Consider the following 20179-nt stretch of genomic DNA (forward strand, 5'->3'; position numbering starts at 1 on the left):
AGACATAATTAACTTATTTACTCTCACCTAGGTTGTTGATGTGGAAATACAAATTTTTAGATCAAACCAAAACCGTTTTTGTAAGATTCTTGCGAATTTATTACGTGTATATTTTTAAAATAGGAAATAACATATTAACATGTTATGATTAACATTTTGGCATATTCCCTAGTTTACAGAGAAGAGCTAAAGTCTTCAAGTTTCAAAAAAAAAAAAAAATCATATAATAGGATTTTTAGCTATTATTTGAAGTGAGCAATTTAAGATACAAATTCCTTTTGCGGAAATTTTAAATTTGAATTTTCAGCCTTTTCCCATAGGTTATGCACATACACATACCAATATATATGATTTTAAAGAACGCAGAATCATAAAATGACCAATTTTTTTAAGCTAAGGAGATATTTAAACCAATAAATTCATAAAACGAATTTGTAAAATTGCGTTAAAATAGTCATTTTAACGTCTTCGGATACCATAAAAAAGCTAACCTTTTAAATACGGCGGTACAGCATTTGTACCACAAAATAATTTGGACCACACTACGGCTTCGGTACAGCAGCTGTACCAAGGTAGTTCTTTCCCCCTTTCGACAGGTTGCTCGCGAGGGGAAGTTTCAAGACATTCTTCGAAGGATTAGCAATGTTCAGCGAAGCATGCAGAGCAGGCTGATAAGAATGGCTGTCAAAATGGCATCCTAAAAACCTGGTCAGTCCCAAACAATGCTGATGGTTGCAACCCTTTCGGTTGCAACGCCGAGAGAAAGCAGCTTTTAGCCGTATGGGGCCTTGCACCTGTTTCAAGGGAAGGGGGTTGAGTTATTAAACTTTCGCCGTTCTTAAGATGAAGTTGGGATATGTATCTGCCGTATTCAAAAAGATTGATACCTGAATCATCCAGTCTAAGCATCTCAATGTTTTCACGAAATATGTAGGGTAGATCGGGGAAGTGTCATTTTGATGCTGCTCACTGGCAAATATTGTAAAATTTTTGGGCATCAGTCGAGCTTCGTCTAACATGCAGAAAAATAATCTGTTTTCTACTGTAAGTTTTGAGTTGAATGCTTTGAAGCTTATTGTGAATAAATAATTCTTAGTTAAGAAAGAATAAATACATAAAAAAGTTGCAGAATTTTATCCTTTTTTACTTTTTTCTATATCTAATATATAGAAGAAATTATTGGATTCGTGCAAATTTTCGAATTTCGAATTTTGACGGATTCGAACGTTTTTTGGTGTGCTGAGTCCATTTCGACTATTTTTGGAAAATGTCTGTCTGTCTGTGTGTGTGTATGTGTGTGTGTCACGTCTGTGTGTGACCAGTTTTTTGTGGCCGCTCTACAGCAAAAACTACCGCATGAAATCGAACGAAATTTGGTACACATATGTGCCCCTATGTGAACTTGTGCCCATTGGTTTTTGGCGCGAATTCCTCCAAGGGGGTGGAGCAATGGGACGTTTTTTGAGTTACGCGTGATTGTTATTCCTCAGGAAGTAACTGGCAGAATCAAACAAAATTTGGGCCATATGTTGCCAGTAACAGGAACAGGTGCTGATTCAATTTTGGTGTCAGTAACTCAAACGGGGGTTGAGCTATAGAATGTTTTTTGTCGTCAATTGTGACTGCTGTATCTCAAGAAATAATGAACGGAATGAAAGAAAAATTTATCGGCAAGTAGCCCTTAAAGGGTATAAAAGCTGATTTTATTTTGGTGTCAATAGCTAAAAAGGGGGGTAGCGCAATCACCCGTTCTTTTTTTCCATTGTGAGTGCCCTATCTCAAGAAGTAATGTTACGTTCTGGTTGAAATTTGGAATATATGTGAATCCATATGTAAACAGGCTTTGGTTCAATTTTGACACCAATCGCTCCAAGGTGTTGTTTTTTTTTTTTTCTTTTCTTTCTTTTTTTTTTGCGAATAAAAATAGCTTTATTAATGCAACAATAAGAAAGATAAATCGTAACAGATTGTCGTCTGCGTATTTCTCGTGATTTTAAATGTATGGAAATGATCGGACATATTATCTCAATGATTTAAAATTTTTAACTGTTGCCATCTTATGTTTGTTAACAAATAAAATATTTGTAATTAATTCAAGCAAGACTTTTAAAATAACTTTCAGTTTTTGCATGTGTAATTTTGTTTTTGTTGGGAATATTGCTTCCTCGTCAAGCATGGGGAAAGATCAGAAAAAAAAGAAAAATATAGAAGAAAGTTTCGTGATGGCCACAAAATACTAGTTGAGAATTGTATTTGTATGAACTGAAATTTTATTACAATTTTTAAAACGCTAAAAATAAATTTAAACTTGGCGAAGGAGCAAGTTTACGCTTTGACGTCAGTAGTAAGTAGGCCACTATAGGGGCAGAAGGAGGAAAACAACTCAACATTCCTGAGGGGGCGTGGTCCTCCGCCATCTTGGATTTTTTCTTGTAGTCTTGTACGGGGGTATTTTTAGGATGATGTCACTGATTTTCTTGAAGTCTGTTACGAGGTTATTTTTCGGATGACGTGATTAATTTCTTGAAGTCTTTTACGAGGCTATTTTTCGGATGACGTCACTGTTTTTCTTGAAGCCTTTTACGAGGGTATGATGACGTCATATATGACGTCACGCTTCAACGACGCCATCTTGTAGTACGTCATAGAACATGTTGTTTCCTGTCTTAATTTTAATTACGTAATTAAAGTAAATACTAACTTATGCAAATTCTTATTTTTAATTAACTCAATTAATTTATTTATTTATTTATTGAATTTATTCTGAAATAGGGGTAATATTCTAAAATGCTCTCCCTGGGATTTGAACCGGGGACCTTTCGCTCCGAACGCGGATATGCTAACCACCAGACCAGAGTAAGCAGTTAATAGGGGAGGATAATAAAGCTTTAAACGCATAACATTCAGTAGTGGCGCCATCTATTGGAGGCTAGGGCCATGACAGAAAGCTTATGTGAAAGTGTGAATTAAATTCAGTAGATTTGCTGGTGGCGCCATCTAGTGATAATGAATGATAAAAGTGCTTAATTGCGAATCTATTTTTTAAGAGTTGTTTTGGAAATGTATGTGGAAAATATTTTGGAAAATAATTTAAATAAAGATGGTTGTCGATGGATAAACGATGGTGACGCCATCTATCGGACTTTTTTATGACCTTATATTTTCATTTTACTTTATTTATTTATTTATTTTATTTATTATTTTCTTGAAATAAAAAAAAATGTTTCTGGTGGGATTTGAACCTGGGACATAAAGTTTCCACAGTCGGCGGTTTTGCTGACGCGCAAGACCGCTCGACTGTGGAACCTTACGAAGAACAAACGATTTAAAGTTTATATACAAGCACAGTTGACACCCAAGGATTATATTTGCATAAATGATGAAAGTTAAGAATAAATCAATTAATTTTAAAGTAACAAAGCACAGATAACGTTGTGAGTTTCTAGCATGGCTATAAAACAGTCGTATAAAAAGAGGTGCCCAAACATTTTTACCTCATTGTATCGATATGAACTTTAACGTACGGATTGATCATAATCACTGCTGTGATGGACAAGGTTCTGAATCCTCTGTATCGGGATCCTCAAGTTCCAGGAAGTTTTGGAGGTGTGAATGCTTTACATCGTGCTTTAAAAGGACGCGTGAAGACAAAGGAGATCAAAACATGGTTGCAGACAAAGGACTCGTACACTTTGCACAAGCCTATCAGACACAAGTTCCAGAGAAATCGAGTCATCGTAGGAAGTATAAACGAGCAGTTTCAATCTGATTTGGTCGACATGCAGTCCCTAGCAGATACCAATGATGGTTACAAGTATTTACTTACTTGCCTGGATATTCTATCAAAATATGCATGGGTTGTACCGCTAAAAAGTAAGAAAAGTGATGAAATCGTATCCGCTTTTGAAATTATATTTTCGGAACGAACACCGGAAATAATGCAGACAGATGCGGGTAAAGAATTTACAAACAATCAAGTGCAAAAATACCTGAAGAAGAAAAATGTACACTTTTTTACAACAAACAATTCAACAAAAGCATCGGTCGTTGAGCGTTTTAATCGTACACTTAAGACAAAAATGTGGAAGTATTTTACAGAAATGAATACGAAACGCTACATCGATGTGATTGATAAACTGGTTTACAGTTACAATAATACGTGGCATCGAAGCATAAAAATGAAGCCTTCTTCAGTTAACATAGATAATCAAGATATTGCTTGGAAAAATCTTTACGGAGATCTTGAAACCACACCAAGGCATGGAAGTAAATCTTTACTTAAAGAAGGAGACACCGTTAGAATAAGTAAAGAAAAATTGCGATTTGAGAAAGGATATGAGCAGAATTGGACGAGAGAAATATTTACGATCCATAAAGTATTGCCCAGAAATCCCGTAGTGTATAAACTAAAAGATCTCACTGGCGAAGTGTTAGAGGGGACGTTTTACTCACAAGAGCTTCAGAAAATAACAGATTCCGGGTATTATCCCATAGAAAAGGTCTTAAAAACAAGACGGCGATTAGGAAAGACGGAATATTTTGTTAAGTTTCAAGGCTATCCTGAAAAATTCAATGCATGGGTGAATGATGTGAAAGGGATATAAAACAGTGCTGTACTTACCTCTTTCATTCAGTCGCAATCATGTCATTCTATGTGACGCTTATCAGTGACAGCTCTAGTCGCTTCTTCCCTGAGAATAAAACTTCTCATTTTATTACACAGCTTCCTTCAAGTATTCATTTGAGCCATCATGAATGGGAAGTAGGTTTAACAGATATTATATACCCTCATTCGTGGTATAACATCAGGTCGGACAATAATTTATTTGGATTTGATTTAGGCGATGGAGTGGTTCATGGCCGACGAATACCTCCAGGTTGTTATGAAACAGTACCAGATCTCTTGAAAGCTATGACTTTAACAGCATTCAAAAATAAAATAGAATTTCACTATCATCCTGTAACAAAACGAGTGACAATCAAAACAAAAGAAGGTGGTAAAGTCATTCTTCACACAGGCATAGCAGAACTTTTAGGTTTTCATGCCGGAGAATATAATGGAACGACACAGAGTCCCTTTATAGCCGATCCAGCAGCTTCCTTTCCCGTCATGTATGTGTATTGCGATCTCGTAGAGCCACAAATCGTGGGTGATGTCAAAGCTCCTCTGTTAAAAATTATCAAAGTAGAAGGAAGAGATGGTGAAATGGTTAATGTTCATTATACGAGACCTCACTACTTACCTGTCATACGACAACATTTTCAAACAATTGAAATAGATTTACGTCTACACTCTGGCGAATTCGTTCCTTTTGAACGAGGCATGGCATACATCGTGCTCCATTTTCGCATGAAACAAATTGTATAAATACTGCATGACATTGACGTGCATCGTCATTTGTGTAAAAAACGTGAATCATGCTTGTTCCTTACACTTGCTGTCCGAAAAAATTTGAAGACTATTATGTCGGGCAAACTGGAAACGGTATGCCCTTTTATCAAGGACTGTCTCTGCAAAAGGGACACGGCCTTGGTGGTTTCTTCGCAAAACTTTTCCGCACTGCACTGCCTTTCCTGAGAAGTGGAGTTAAAACAATAGGAAAAGAAGCTTTACGAACTGGAGCCATGATTGCTAATGATGTATTAGCTGGAGAGAAATTAGAAAACTCAGCTAAAACAAGAGGCAAAGAAGTTGGAAAATTGTTAGCTAAGAAAGCTCTTAAAAAGGCGGATGAGATGATTGGCCATGGAAGGTTTAAAAGGAAGCGCAAAGCTTATAAACCAGTCATTCGAACCAAAGTCAAGAAAGCAAAAGGACGTGATATTTTTGACTCCTAATCAGAATGGCTTATTTGTTAAAAGATTCTCCTGAATGTGCTAAATCTGAACTTAATTTATTTACTTTACCACCCACGCAAACAGTTATCGAAAGAGGGCAGTGGATAGAATTTCACCCTGTTGCGAATGCATCTGATGGTAGTCCAATAGAATTTAACATTTCTGGGACCGGTGACGATTATTTAGACTTGTCACAGAATCTCTTATTTGTTAAAGTTAAAATTGTGAACGGAAATGGAACTCTATTAACTAAAGAAAATGTGGGTCCAGTCAATTTATTTTTACATGCCTTGTTTTCCCAGGTAGATGTTAGCTTGAATGAAAGATTAATTTCTTCGAGCAACAACACTTATCCATACAGAGCAATTATCGAAAAATTATTAAATCACGGATATGAAGCAAAGACGTCACAGTTGTCTTCTGAATTATTTTTCAAGGACACTGCAGGTCGAATGAATAACTGTGATTTGACTGCCGAAAACAAGACCCCTAACGAAGGATTTATTAAAAGAGCAAATATGTTTAAACTGAGCACTACAGTGGATATGATAGGGCGTCTGCATGTTGACATATTTCATCAAGATCGACTCATGCTTAATATGGTGGATATGAAAATCAAGCTAATACGAAGCAAACCAGAGTTTTGCTTAATGGGAGATGGTAACTTTAAAGTAGTCCTCGAGCAAGCATCGATGTTTGTACGCAAAGTTCGAGTCAGCCCTGGCGTGGTGTTGGGGCATGCTAAAATCTTGGAGAAGACAACAGCCAAGTATCCTATTAACAGAGTTCTGTGTAAAGTATATTCTATTCCTGGAGGAAACATGAGTTTTGTGCAAGACAACATCTTTACTGGACAAATGCCAAAGCGCTTGGTCGTAGCCTGTGTGGACAACGATGCTTTTAATGGAAGCTATAAAAAGTCACCATTTGAATTCAAACACTATGATATTAATTTCATTGGAGTTTACATCGACGGACAACCGATGCCTCATAATCCATTGCAGCCTGATTTTACCAATAAAAACTATATTCATGCATTTAACAATTTATTTTGCACTTCAGAAGATCGAGGACTTTATTTGTCAAGAGAAGAATTTCCCGACGGATACTGCTTATTTCATTTTGATCTGTCCCCTGACCTCTGCGATGGAGCTCATTTAAATCTCGTTCGACACAGTAATTTAAGACTGGAACTTAAATTTAAAGTGCCTCTACCTCAAACCATTTCCTTATTGGTGTATGCCGAATTCGAAAATTTGATTGAAATCAACAAAGCTAGAAATATCTTGTACGATTTCGGTAACTAATGAATTCTTTGGATATTCGTAGAGTATTGATTCGTCATCGCTATGCGTCGAGATACTTTGTAGGAGTTTTTCCTTGTGATAAGATTCCTTGCATTACATCGTTTCCTGCTGCAATAGTTGTTAATACTGATGAGCACACTGAACCAGGAACTCACTGGATTGCCCTGTTTATAGAAAACCCTCAAACTGTTGAATTTTTCGACTCCTATGGTTTGTCTCCTCAAGCCTATGGCCATCATATTACAAGATTTGTGAAGAAATATAAACATGTAAAATGGAATCAAGTACCTCTTCAAAGTTTGACTTCAAATGTATGTGGACAATATTGTATTTACTATCTAACCAAAAGATGTCAAGGTTTATGTATGGATATCATTGTGAAAAATTTATTTCAGAAAGTCAGTGATTTTCAATTGTATCAATATGTTAAAAAGAATTTCGGTGTAAATATGATTTTTAAGAAATAATAAAATGTTCTTTTTATTTTTAATTCTGAGTTCGTTTTACTGTCTGTATAATTTTTTGTCATCACACAATATTTTTTTCCAGCAAAACAATAACATATCTGGAATTTTTTTTTTCTCTTTCTGTAAATAAATGTTTATTCTATTTAATTTTTTTTATTGCAAGTATTTTTTCCAACTTTTTACATTTTTTCCCCCTTGTAGTCTTTTGTTCCCCCCTTTTTTTCTATTAAACTTTTTTTTTTAATTCTTTGCATTTGACTTAAGGTAAATTTAATTTTTTTCACTTTTATTTAAAAAAAAAACGATTATAAAAAAATTAGTAACACAATCCACACAAAGTTTTATTTTTCAACTCATATTTATTTAACACAAAACAAAAAAAGTTACAAATAATTTTTCCAGGCATATGGTTTTGCATACATTTTCTTCTGTCGATTAACAATGGGCTCTTTTACAGGTGATTTGGCATACATAGTTTTCTGTCTTTTAACAATGGGCTTGGGAACACTTTTTTTCAAATACTTGTTCTGAATAAACTCGGAAGGAAAATTTACATCGTCTAATACATTCAAAAATGCTTCATGTCCAATGGGTCTCGCTTTCCTAGAACGCAGTAAAAAAGTGACCAAATCTGTAATATTTGAATTCGGTATACTTTCACCTTGTACCAGAAGCTCATTCTTATCATTCCAGGAAACAGTTGATTGGTTGTTCTTGAGAAACTCTAGAATCTTCAGCGCGTGTTTTTTCCCTTTTTCTGGTGCTGTTTCCAGAATATCTTTCAGAATATCAGGAGGACCTCTTTCTTCCACCATTTCGGATTCCAAGGGTTTTGTAGAGGGAAATTTTACGAATTTTTGCAAAATTTGCAAGTACAACACACGTTTTTCTTCGTCACCCAGATCGCGGCGAAGTAAAATGGCATTCATATCCTTGTCCAGTGTAGATAAATGATCCGTAGCAAAGTGTTGCGTTTGATCCTCGGGTAACAACACGTATTTCTTTGCATTATCCATGAATGAGAGACGTTAAAACAGATAGTGCTGCAGGTATTAAAATACTTAGGAAACCGTCTCCTTTTTGAACGAGGATGCGTCGTTTCTTGAACAAGGGAACTTTCTGCTGCGCTAACACTCGCAGAGTCCTTTTATATGGTCTCAGTCTTTTCAAACGTTGTTTACTGAATGGGATGTTGCCGCATAATAAATTCTTACAGCATTCACATAGTGCTTTTATAACACTATTGGGAGCTTTTCTCAACAACGCAGTACGAAGTTTGCTGTTTTTTAAAAGCCGGAGCTGCTCTAAATTTTGTTGCGCAAAAGATGACATTCTGCTTTCAAATGACGTATTTGGTGGTGTGTACTGTTTATTTATAGAAAATTGGCATATGCAGCCGCTTTTGCCAAAGCGCAGTGCTTAAAATAAGAGGAGTGCACCGGACAAGAAACATAACTGCTTTCTAATTCATGAAATTTAGGGCAACCAACATCATTTAAATCCAGTACTTTTTTTCCAGACAACTTTTCAAAAAATTTGCACTTCTCCAAACCTTTGACGTATATGTCAGTAAAAGAAACAAATAACATAGTCAGAATGTGACGTAGAGCTTTGTAAGGTAACTCGCCACTTTCCCAGGACAATCCATGTAAATTTCGGATTATCCAAGAATAACTTTTTTGTTTCCTGTACGATAATTCTTCCCAGGGTCGAGGAGGTAAGAAGGACCAACGGCCATGGTAATTGTGATTCACAGAGTAAAATGCAAGCTCCTTAATAACATAGCTATGTGGGGCTAATTGAAAGCCCTCAAAATCAACTACAACAGCAGACATGTTTCCTCTTCCTGTTTCTACACCATAAATGACTAACGAGGCTCGTACGCGTAATTTATATCTCCTGGAAAAATTCCTGTGCGCATGCGTAAACGGTCATGAGTTTCGGGTCTAAAGTCTAGAAAAAGGTATCCGTACGCGGGACTTGTGGCATCACTAAATATTTCTAGAAAAGCCTTAACTTTGCCTGGAAACATTTGGCGAGCAAGGTGAGTAATTTGACTTTTATCTCTAGGGTTTTTGTACAGCACTAAATAATGGGAGTTTAAATTAATTGTTCGCATTTCCGTACTTTTATAAAAAATATTTTGAACTATGAATATGCAACTAATATTTCTATGGTGACTTCCTTTCGTAAAAAGTTTGGTCAACCGCGAATCGTTTCCTAGTTCTGACATCAAATCATCAATCACAATAACAACGTCTCGTACAGTATTTAAATGAGAGGGTAACCCTTCTACAAATTCAATATTTTTCATCTTATTAAACAAGGGCTGATAGACTCCATAGCAGTAAATAATCTTCTGAGGTTGAGGCCTAAACATGTTTTCTTCGATTAAGCGCTTTACGAACACAGTTTTGCCAGAGCCCGTGGGGCCTGAAATCATACACGTGGAAGGATGTTTCAAGTACGGGAACTCCATTTTGAATGATTGTCTTACGCGTATACAAAGCTTTTTATACCTTTAATAAAAGAGAAAATTATACCACCTTTTATAGGAATCCATTTGTCCTGAAAAAAGAAAAGTTTGCCCAGAATGGGTCTTTTTTTTTTCTGTGTGGCCCTGAAAAGGGCCTTTGTTTTTTTTTTTTTCGTGGTTCTGAAAAGAACCTTTTTTTTTAAATATAGTCTCATAAAAGACTTTTTGCTATATAAGCATTCCAATTCATGTTAATTTGGGTGGCCCTGAAAAGGGCCGTTTTTTTTTTTTTTTCTCTTGCTTCTGGGAGTTAGAATCCGCTCTATTTTTCTAGAAGCCGTAGGGGAGTGTCAAAAAGTTCTCTTTTATAACTCTTTTGTCGTACACAATTCTGTACAATTTACTCTCCGGCTTGTTTATCACTCTCCTTCTTTTTGGATCTCTTGTGATTTTTCTCTCGTCATAAGTTTCAATTTTTGAAGTGTAATCTAGCTCACTGATAATCGCTTTTAAGCTATGAAAATTTAAAATCAAAGAATTTTTAAAATTAAGAGTAAAACCTCTTATTTTGCAATATGTATTTCCAGAAGCCGTCTCATATGCGTAATTCTTGGGTCCTCCTGAAAGATAGCAAAGAATATTTAATTAGGAAAAAATAGTCTTTAAAAATGGAGCAATTACGAAAAAAGAGTCATAAGATAAAGAATAAAATAAATACCTGAGACGAAGGTTTTAATTTTGTCCCCATTCAATTCATCAGTGAAGTCACCGAGAAAATTCCCCAATGGGGGGTCATTTAAGCCATTACTCGCATAAATTATGGAGTCTGTGTCATGGTACAACACAGACTCCCCCAACTTATCCATTTCTTCATAAAATTTGAGTCTGGCCCAAGCTGTTGTAAAAATAGCTATAAAAATGTTGGTGGAAATGTCTTCCGTTACGAATTCTTCCACCATTTTATACTGTATCGCCGCAATTTCTGGTGCAGGAAAATAGACGTCTTGTACCTGTAACAAACAGAAAAATGAGGTATTCATTAACTCACGTTAAGAACAATCAATAAAGAAAAATTTAAAGAGAAGGGAAAAAAGATCAACTCTTACGTCTTTTGTGGAATCCAAAAAAAGTTTGTTGAAATGTTCCACTGTATGGACGTACTCTAATTTCGGTTTATTCATATTCATTCCCCACCTGTAAAGAAAAGAGCATTGCATTAAAATCTATGTTCATTTAGATGTGTGCTTATTACAATTGAAAAAAAAAATATTGCTTACCTCCCCCAAAAGCTGTTCAATGCTAATTTTGCTACTTGTCGTCGACCAGGGTTTATCATCACAGACGAAATATCTAAATGTACTCCTTCTTTCTCTGCATACTGGCGAATATATTGTTCTTTCTCTTTATCAGTCACGCACTCTACAGGCCAGCCACTGCTTTCCTGTTTTATCTTGAGAAAGAGATCAATATATGATTTAAATAAGGAGTCTGTCGAAGATTCAAAGTGATAAACTTCGTAAATCTAAAGTGGAAAAAAAAAGAAACATGTTAGCCTATTTGCTCGAAACAGTACTCTTGCTATTTTTTCTTTATTAAAAAACCAACAAACATAAAAACACAAACTTACGTCCATGACTTTGTATCCTTTTTTTATTGCCAGCTTCAGTTCTTCTGTACACCAGGTACCTATCAATGCTCGGTCTTCGCCTTGATGAGTACAGTTTTCTTGGCTCATGTGTTCAGTACAGGATCGGCACAAGGGAAACATTAATTTATCCTTGCATCTGTACGGAAGTATTGGCAAAAACAATCCTCTTGGTGCTAAAACTTTGCATTTTATTATTCCAAAGTATTTGCAAGGATCGTCAAAGTTTTCCGTTATAATAATAGGATGACCCACTGGGTAACGACAGTACTTATTCACCTGAAAAGTTTAAAAAACAATGATTAGAAAGAAGTGGAGGGAGAAAAATATATAAGTTAACAGCTTAAGAAACTTACCCATGGATAGAGAGAAGTAAAATCTACGTATTTTACTATCCCTTCGTAATACAATCGAATAGCATTCGTACGGCCTCCAAAAAAAGCATCACGAGGTTTTAAGCGATCTTGCACATTGTGGCATTTGATAAAAGACTGTAATTCTTCATTTATCTTCACTTCGTTTTTAAATTCATGTTCCCACTTTTCCACTACTTTGAATCCCATGGATTTTAGTTTGGCTGTAGTTCTTTGAGTTTTCTCATACAAACTGCTCATAGAAACTCCAGAGAGTGGATTTGTCACACTGGTGTCATAACAAGATGGGCACCCATGGAAAAAACAGCCCTAGAAAGAGAAATTATATATGAGGGAAAAACGGATGTGAAAATAAAAATTACTATATATTTTTTTAATACATAATTTTTTGAAAAAAAAAGAAAAACTTACATGATATTGGTAGACTGTCTTCAAACTTTCGCAGTAACCATCTACTGAAATACCGCTCAATTTCTTCTCTCCCAATCCGTTTAGAGCATGAGCTATACAAATGCCTTCCATGGTTGCCACATAGTCTAACCATCTAATTGCATCAGCACTATAATTGGTAGAATTTATGTAGCCTCGTAATGGAACCATGGCTATAGCATTGGGCTTAGTAGTAAGTAGGCCACTATAGGGGCAGAAGGAGGAAAACAACTCAACATTCCTGAGGGGGCGTGGTCCTCCGCCATCTTGGATTTTTTCTTGTAGTCTTGTACGGGGGTATTTTTAGGATGATGTCACTGATTTTCTTGAAGTCTGTTACGAGGTTATTTTTCGGATGACGTGATTAATTTCTTGAAGTCTTTTACGAGGCTATTTTTCGGATGACGTCACTGTTTTTCTTGAAGCCTTTTACGAGGGTATGATGACGTCATATATGACGTCACGCTTCAACGACGCCATCTTGTAGTACGTCATAGAACATGTTGTTTCCTGTCTTAATTTTAATTACGTAATTAAAGTAAATACTAACTTATGCAAATTCTTATTTTTAATTAACTCAATTAATTTATTTATTTATTTATTGAATTTATTCTGAAATAGGGGTAATATTCTAAAATGCTCTCCCTGGGATTTGAACCGGGGACCTTTCGCTCCGAACGCGGATATGCTAACCACCAGACCAGAGTAAGCAGTTAATAGGGGAGGATAATAAAGCTTTAAACGCATAACATTCAGTAGTGGCGCCATCTATTGGAGGCTAGGGCCATGACAGAAAGCTTATGTGAAAGTGTGAATTAAATTCAGTAGATTTGCTGGTGGCGCCATCTAGTGATAATGAATGATAAAAGTGCTTAATTGCGAATCTATTTTTTTAAGAGTTGTTTTGGAAATGTATGTGGAAAAAAAAAATGTATGTGGAAAATATTATGGAAAATAAAATGCTGGCGCCACCAGCAAATCTACTGAATTTAATTCACACTTTCACATAAGCTTTCTGTCATGGCCCTAGCCTCCAATAGATGGCGCCACTACTGAATGTTATGCGTTTAAAGCTTTATTATCCTCCCCTATTAACTGCTTACTCTGGTCTGGTGGTTAGCATATCCGCGTTCGGAGCGAAAGGTCCCCGGTTCAAATCCCAGGGAGAGCATTTTAGAATATTACCCCTATTTCAGAATAAATTCAATAAATAAATAAATAAATTAATTGAGTTAATTAAAAATAAGAATTTGCATAAGTTAGTATTTACTTTAATTACGTAATTAAAATTAAGACAGGAAACAACATGTTCTATGACGTACTACAAGATGGCGTCGTTGAAGCGTGACGTCATATATGACGTCATCATACCCTCGTAAAAGGCTTCAAGAAAAACAGTGACGTCATCCGAAAAATAGCCTCGTAAAAGACTTCAAGAAATTAATCACGTCATCCGAAAAATAACCTCGTAACAGACTTCAAGAAAATCAGTGACATCATCCTAAAAATACCCCCGTACAAGACTACAAGAAAAAATCCAAGATGGCGGAGGACCACGCCCCCTCAGGAATGTTGAGTTGTTTTCCTCCTTCTGCCCCTATAGTGGCCTACTTACTACTGAGGGCTTTTAAACTCTGATCGGTAAACTTTTTGTGTGACGAAAGTGACGTAGTTGTTTTTCAATTGTTGCCAAAAACAATGAAAAATGTAAGCAATTACAAAGTTTGTTTTATTAATAAACTCAACAAATTGATTTCGCGACTAAACTGAAACTTGCATACATTTTTTGATTCGCAACTCCAACGAACTATAGGGGGCACTGAAGTCACTGTCTAATGGCGGACTTGAAAACTAAAACAAACGCACATGGTAACGAAGAAAATGCTAAAAGTGTTGTGATTTTTGTTCGTACGTATCATTTTTTCGCTTTATTCTTTTTAAATTAATTTTCAAAGTCTTGTGGATATTCTGGCCCACGTAGAAAGAAATGAGAATTCAAGAAGCATTACTAACCGTCAAAGATTAATGAAAACTACGTAGTCCGTAGTTCTAAGCAGCTATTTCCACGATGTTGAATTCGATATTTATCAATTCTTGATAAAACTAAATAATAATTGTGGCCTGACAAGAATAACAATTAATGCTAGAAAATTCAATATGACATTACAAATTGTTATCGAAAGAAGATGATACTTTTTTGCCTTGCTTGGCTAGCGCTTATTGTTTTCCATTTGTAGCCGAGTTATTTCTCTCGAATTCCCGAATCGGTTCATTTAAAAATTTTCTGTTTCGATTTTTCTAATTTCTGAACTACAATTTAATTGTGTCATGTTATGCAAATCATCAACAAAATTCTCACGGATATATGGCGGTAGTTTTCTTTTCAGTTGATTGACCATTATTTCCTTTCACTTATCGAATTCTGTAATCTTACTACTATTTTATTCCACTCGTGATAAAAATTAAAAATGGTTTAACTAAAAACGCGAAATCTCGCCAAGGCTACTTTGCTCGCACAATACCAAAACTATAACCCTAAACAAATTTGGCGAAATCTTTCAGCTGAGAATAAAAGGAATAAAGTAAATTCTTTCTCGATTATTCATTTTGTTCTACGATAATATATTCAAGAAAATATTTTGCATACTGTCCATTCCAACTAAATGCTGCTGTAAAATATGGTAAGTTTAATTAATTTAAGATTAAAAAAACTCCCATATTCTTACAAATTCATACAAAACAATAAAATTTTTTACCTTGTATAACGTTATCCAAGTTTGTTAATCCAGAATTTTCGCTTTCACCTATTATTAAGGAAATAATGAAAACTAACATTATTTTGAGGAGCTCGAGAATACTACTAAGGGACGAATTAATTTCTGTAGCTGAAAGCAAACTAAGACACATCGATTGCGTTAATAAATACTCATAACAAACTGCGTGTGTTTACGTCAACAGACACACGTGGAACGCAACGTGGCAAAGTTTTAGTTTCATTTGCAGTTTTGTGAATCACCACAAGGTAGCGTATTCGAGTGCTGGAGTTCCGAATTGAAACTTTTCAAATAATGCAGGTTTCTGTGTTTCAAGTCAAATCATAAGTTTGAAAACGTAACCCACATTGCTTAAGCTTAGCCTTGAAATTATATTAAACTTTTATTAAACGAGCTGATGTGTGCCACACATGACTTTTCCCATTATTGGTAATTTTGATGTGATTGAATAGTTTACTCTCTAAATATCACCAACAGTGGCCAAAATGAATCCAGATCTAAATAATATATATATGTGTGTGTATATATATCTAATTTAAGTTCTGACACTTTGAATTCGAATTATGTTTTTCGCAATCACGAGTTGCGACAAGACTCTACTCATTGGAGGCTGTTGTTTCTAGAAACGGCTCATGTCCTCCTAAGTCTGCCCCTCCTCCTGGGTGGTTACGTGTGACTGTGTGTAAGGACTTGTTTGTGGGTAGACGTGTGTATATGTAGGAGTGTGTGTATGCAGGATATGGATGCTACCGCCTAAGAGGAGGGGATTCCGGTGGACTGCTGCTAGTGGAGGCTAGGACCAGAGGAGTAGCTCCGTCCTCCGGTGGACGGCGGTGCTGCAGAGGCCTCTGGTCCATTCTGAAAAAGGAACCGGACATCAAGGACGGTCAAATAAAAACAATAAGCAATCGTGATTGCTCAAAAAAAATCGCCAAATTTGTCGCGACAAAAGTTGGCGACCAAAAGACTGGCGATATATCGCCAAGTGTCCTCCAAATTGTAACACCACTTGAGTTTACATCGAAATTAACAATGATTCCCCCCCCCAAAAGAGGGGAAAAAGACCCCCTTAGAAACACCCGAATGCAACCAAAAGAGGAGGTGCACAACTAGACCCCACTAGGAGTCTACGTACCAAATTTCAACTTTCTAGGACATACGCTTCCTGAGTTATGCAACATACATCTGCACATCCGCGCATACACACATACGTTCATACAGACGTCACGAGAAAACTCCTTGTAACTCACTCGAGAATCTTCAAAATGGATATTTCGCTTGCCTATACGTTCTTAAGCACTTATCCACGTGTGGTCGAGACGAAAAAAAGAAAAAAACTCAACATTCATTCGGGGGTGTGCAAAATGGAAATTAAGGTCGATTTTTGAGTGAAATTTTTTTCGCGAATACAATACTTCCTTTTTTGTAAAAAGGAGTAAAAATTAACTTTATAATTAGTACTATTATTTTTCATTACTTTTGGCAACAATTAAAAACCAGATTTCGAGTATTGTTTACAATCTATTTTCTTCATTGAATTATGAAATGTTTTGTGAATGTGAATAGGACAAGCGCAGAAAAAACAAGAATGTGGCGTGAGAGATAAATCGTTCGTGTGCAGTAACTGTTCAGAATAATAAATAAAATAAAAAAAAAAAGAATAAGAAGAGCGGGGGAAAAAAAGAGAGAAGAGATAAAAGCTTAACTTCTATCAGGTAGGCATTATGAAACGTTTGAGTGCAAAACTCTAATTTTTCTGAGATGTAAGACATCTCACCTCAACAGCTATGGTTAAAAACCCCAGAAAATAAAAAAATAGAAACGAAGAAGAAAGATGGATTAAACATTTTCCTTGACAACATTAAAGTCTTTAAATATCTGAACAAGTGAATATTTCTTTAAAATATTGTGTCATGCAAGAAGTCTGATGCGAACGTGTCCGAGTTACTTTGTTTCCCCATTCCCTTCACTTTCTAAAAGGAAATGTTATGAGAATCTATGAAACATAATTCCTTTTAAACTGAAATTCACAATGCGTGAAGTGGCCATTGAAACGCATGAAAAACCAACTTAAGTGCTTTACTTGTCAGTAGCAAATGAAATATCAATACATCGCGTAGGTTTAACTATCAAAAAATTCAGTAAAGACCGTTTCTAACTTTCAAAATGCTTGTGATATGTGACAGCAGTAGAGTTTAGATAAGATGAAGTTGACAGATTTTGCTTGAAAGGAAAACGGATTTACTTATTTATAAATTTATTTCTAAGCAAGAGTTTATTTGTAGACATAGAATGCATTTCAGAGAGAAAGCGCCCCACTTTTAAGCTTCAGGAACGAACTAATATTATCGTCTGCAGCATTGAATTTTTAAAAATTGTTCGTATTTCATTTCTGTTTCAATTTCTTTAGTAGAAATATTTTGTTTTTATTGAGAAACGTTTGCTGCTAATATTTACCTGTTCTTTCTATTCTAAGAAAGGTTAAAATGCGCAAATTTAATTACTGATATAAAGAAAAAAAATCTCCGAAAAAGTAAAAAATAACTTCAATAACTATTTTTGATGGTTTGTTATTGAAATACCCAACTTTGCTGTTTAAAGAGTACAAGCTAAATCTGCGGTTATAAAAGTTTCTTACTTTTTTATTTTTTAATTGAAAAATCACGAATTGCTTATTGTTTTCACTTGACCGTTGAACGACGTCCGCGTCCTTTGATTTTAGGAACTGCTGCTGGTTCTACACCAATAGCACTGTGCACCGGAATGCCTGGGCGTTTGCGTCCATAATCCTACACACACACACACACACACACATATACATGCCTACATACACACACACTCAGAAATGCACACACACGCCTACACACACCACACGCCTACACACACCACACGCACACTCTCATGATTCTGAAAAACATTATTTGAATTTAAGGAGTCAAAAATTCAGATTTTTTTTTTTTAAAGATAATGTGAGCCCTGATTATTGCAAAGAAAAGGTTTGAAATAAAAAGTATGAAACTAACTTAACTCGTTTAAAGTAAAGAAAAACCAATTGCATTAAAAAGTGTTTCAACACTTTTTTGTTGCATAATATTAGGGTTACAATGATTTTGTAAATGCGAGCTGCGAAATTTTTACTGTAGTAGAGGAGAATGTTGTACCATGGGACACTTTTTATATTTCTAGTATGCGACTTTACTTACATAATTTTCTCTTATACTGTTTTGTTATCCAATATCTTGCGTTAAAAATGAAACTTTTACTAGTCAAGTGCCCATACTTGGTACCTTAACCTTAACTTGGGACATTTTTGCCGAATTTAGTTTTGTGGGTTGGTACACCAGTTGGTATTTCACCAATAAGAAACAAATGATGTTACAGAATAAATGAAGAGTTATCTTATGAGGTTATGTGAGTTGAACTTTGATGTATCAGCTTTATGGGTTATTTTTATGATTTTGAAAAGTTGGAATAAACATGCGACTTTTAAATATGGAAATAACTTTGGTTACCTACGCTAACTGGGCAGCATTAGTTTGAATTTGTTTCACAATTCGTCTCGGCTATGTACCTGTGCCTTATTGGGCAAATTAATTTCCACCCAACTAATTCAGTTAAACTTATTTATTGATTATTTTGAGAAATTGCATAACTTGGGACACTGTTTTAAGTTAGGATACTAAGGCATAAACAATGTCTATAAGAATAGTGAGGAAATAAAGCGTTTAATTCTATTAGCAAAACGTATATATACAAAATTTTATAAATTGAGGGCTATTTTGATGACAATAAATGCGTCATATCATAACAGGACAGAATAATTGTCACTGTTAAAAAACTTTGAATCTAGTGATGAGCAAAAGATGTTTTCCAAAATATTACATTTATTAGTTCCACTAATGAAAATGAGTCTCAAAGTATAGATGAGGCTGATTTATTTGTAGTGCATTTCAAGTGTTATGAAGGAATAAAAGTGAATGTGAAGAGATGTGAAATAAGTAACATGGAGAACTAAAAATAAGCTGCGTTAATAATTATTTGGGTTCAACAATTGCTTTTATGCTTCCAAATATAGAGGGGAAATCAGAAATATTACATGCAAAAGAATTCAGGCTTGGGAGACATTCAATGTTTTCAGGGGCAAGTGTGCATTCTGAAATCATTGAAAGTTTACTAGATTGTATTATTTCGTCCAATGATATTTTGTTCTTTATTTGGTTGTAAAATAAACTTGTTTAAAATGATAGTTGGTGTCCCAAACTATTATCTATTGCTGAATACATGAAAAAAAAAGATCAAACTAATAAGTGTCCTAAGTTAGGGAGGGGGGGGGACGATGTACATTTTTTTGTTTTATTTTTAAAGGGACACATCTACACATCTATACCTTGTCTTGAAGTGAAGTATTAAGGCACATCCTAAAAATAGAATACTTCGTTTTAATGAAAACATATGATTAATATGTTATTAAAGCTAAAAGTTCAAAACTGTCCCAAGTATGGGCACTTGACTGTATGTAAAGAACAGTAAACTCTGGATTATCCACGGAATAGAGTGGCACGGTGACCGCGGATAAGCGAAAACCGCATATAACCGGCTAATAGGTCCAAAATGATACTTAGTGTATACTATAGATATAGAATATTTATAACACTCACACATACATTTAAATAACTAAAAGCATTGCTACATTGCGTCTACAAACATTGAATGTAAAAAATATGTGCAAAATTTAAAAACGAACAATAACACAGTCATAAGTTTTAAAAAAATGTGAAAAGACAAAAGGATAAATCCGATCGCCGATAACCGGGATTATTTTGTTTGTTCCGTACTTTCAGTAATTATGATGAACTGATTCCCTTATTA

At 35.2% G+C, this 20179-nt stretch overlaps 1 protein-coding gene across 1 annotated transcript in view; it reads right to left on the bottom strand.

Moving 5' to 3' along the window:
• Positions 1 to 20179, bottom strand: part of LOC129216357 (hemicentin-1-like) — a 113436-nt gene that overhangs the window by 26497 nt on the left and 66760 nt on the right. The window lies entirely within an intron of this gene.

The sequence above is a fragment of the Uloborus diversus genome, chromosome 2 (assembly GCF_026930045.1).
Source record: "Uloborus diversus isolate 005 chromosome 2, Udiv.v.3.1, whole genome shotgun sequence".
NCBI classification, from domain to species: domain Eukaryota; kingdom Metazoa; phylum Arthropoda; class Arachnida; order Araneae; family Uloboridae; genus Uloborus; species Uloborus diversus.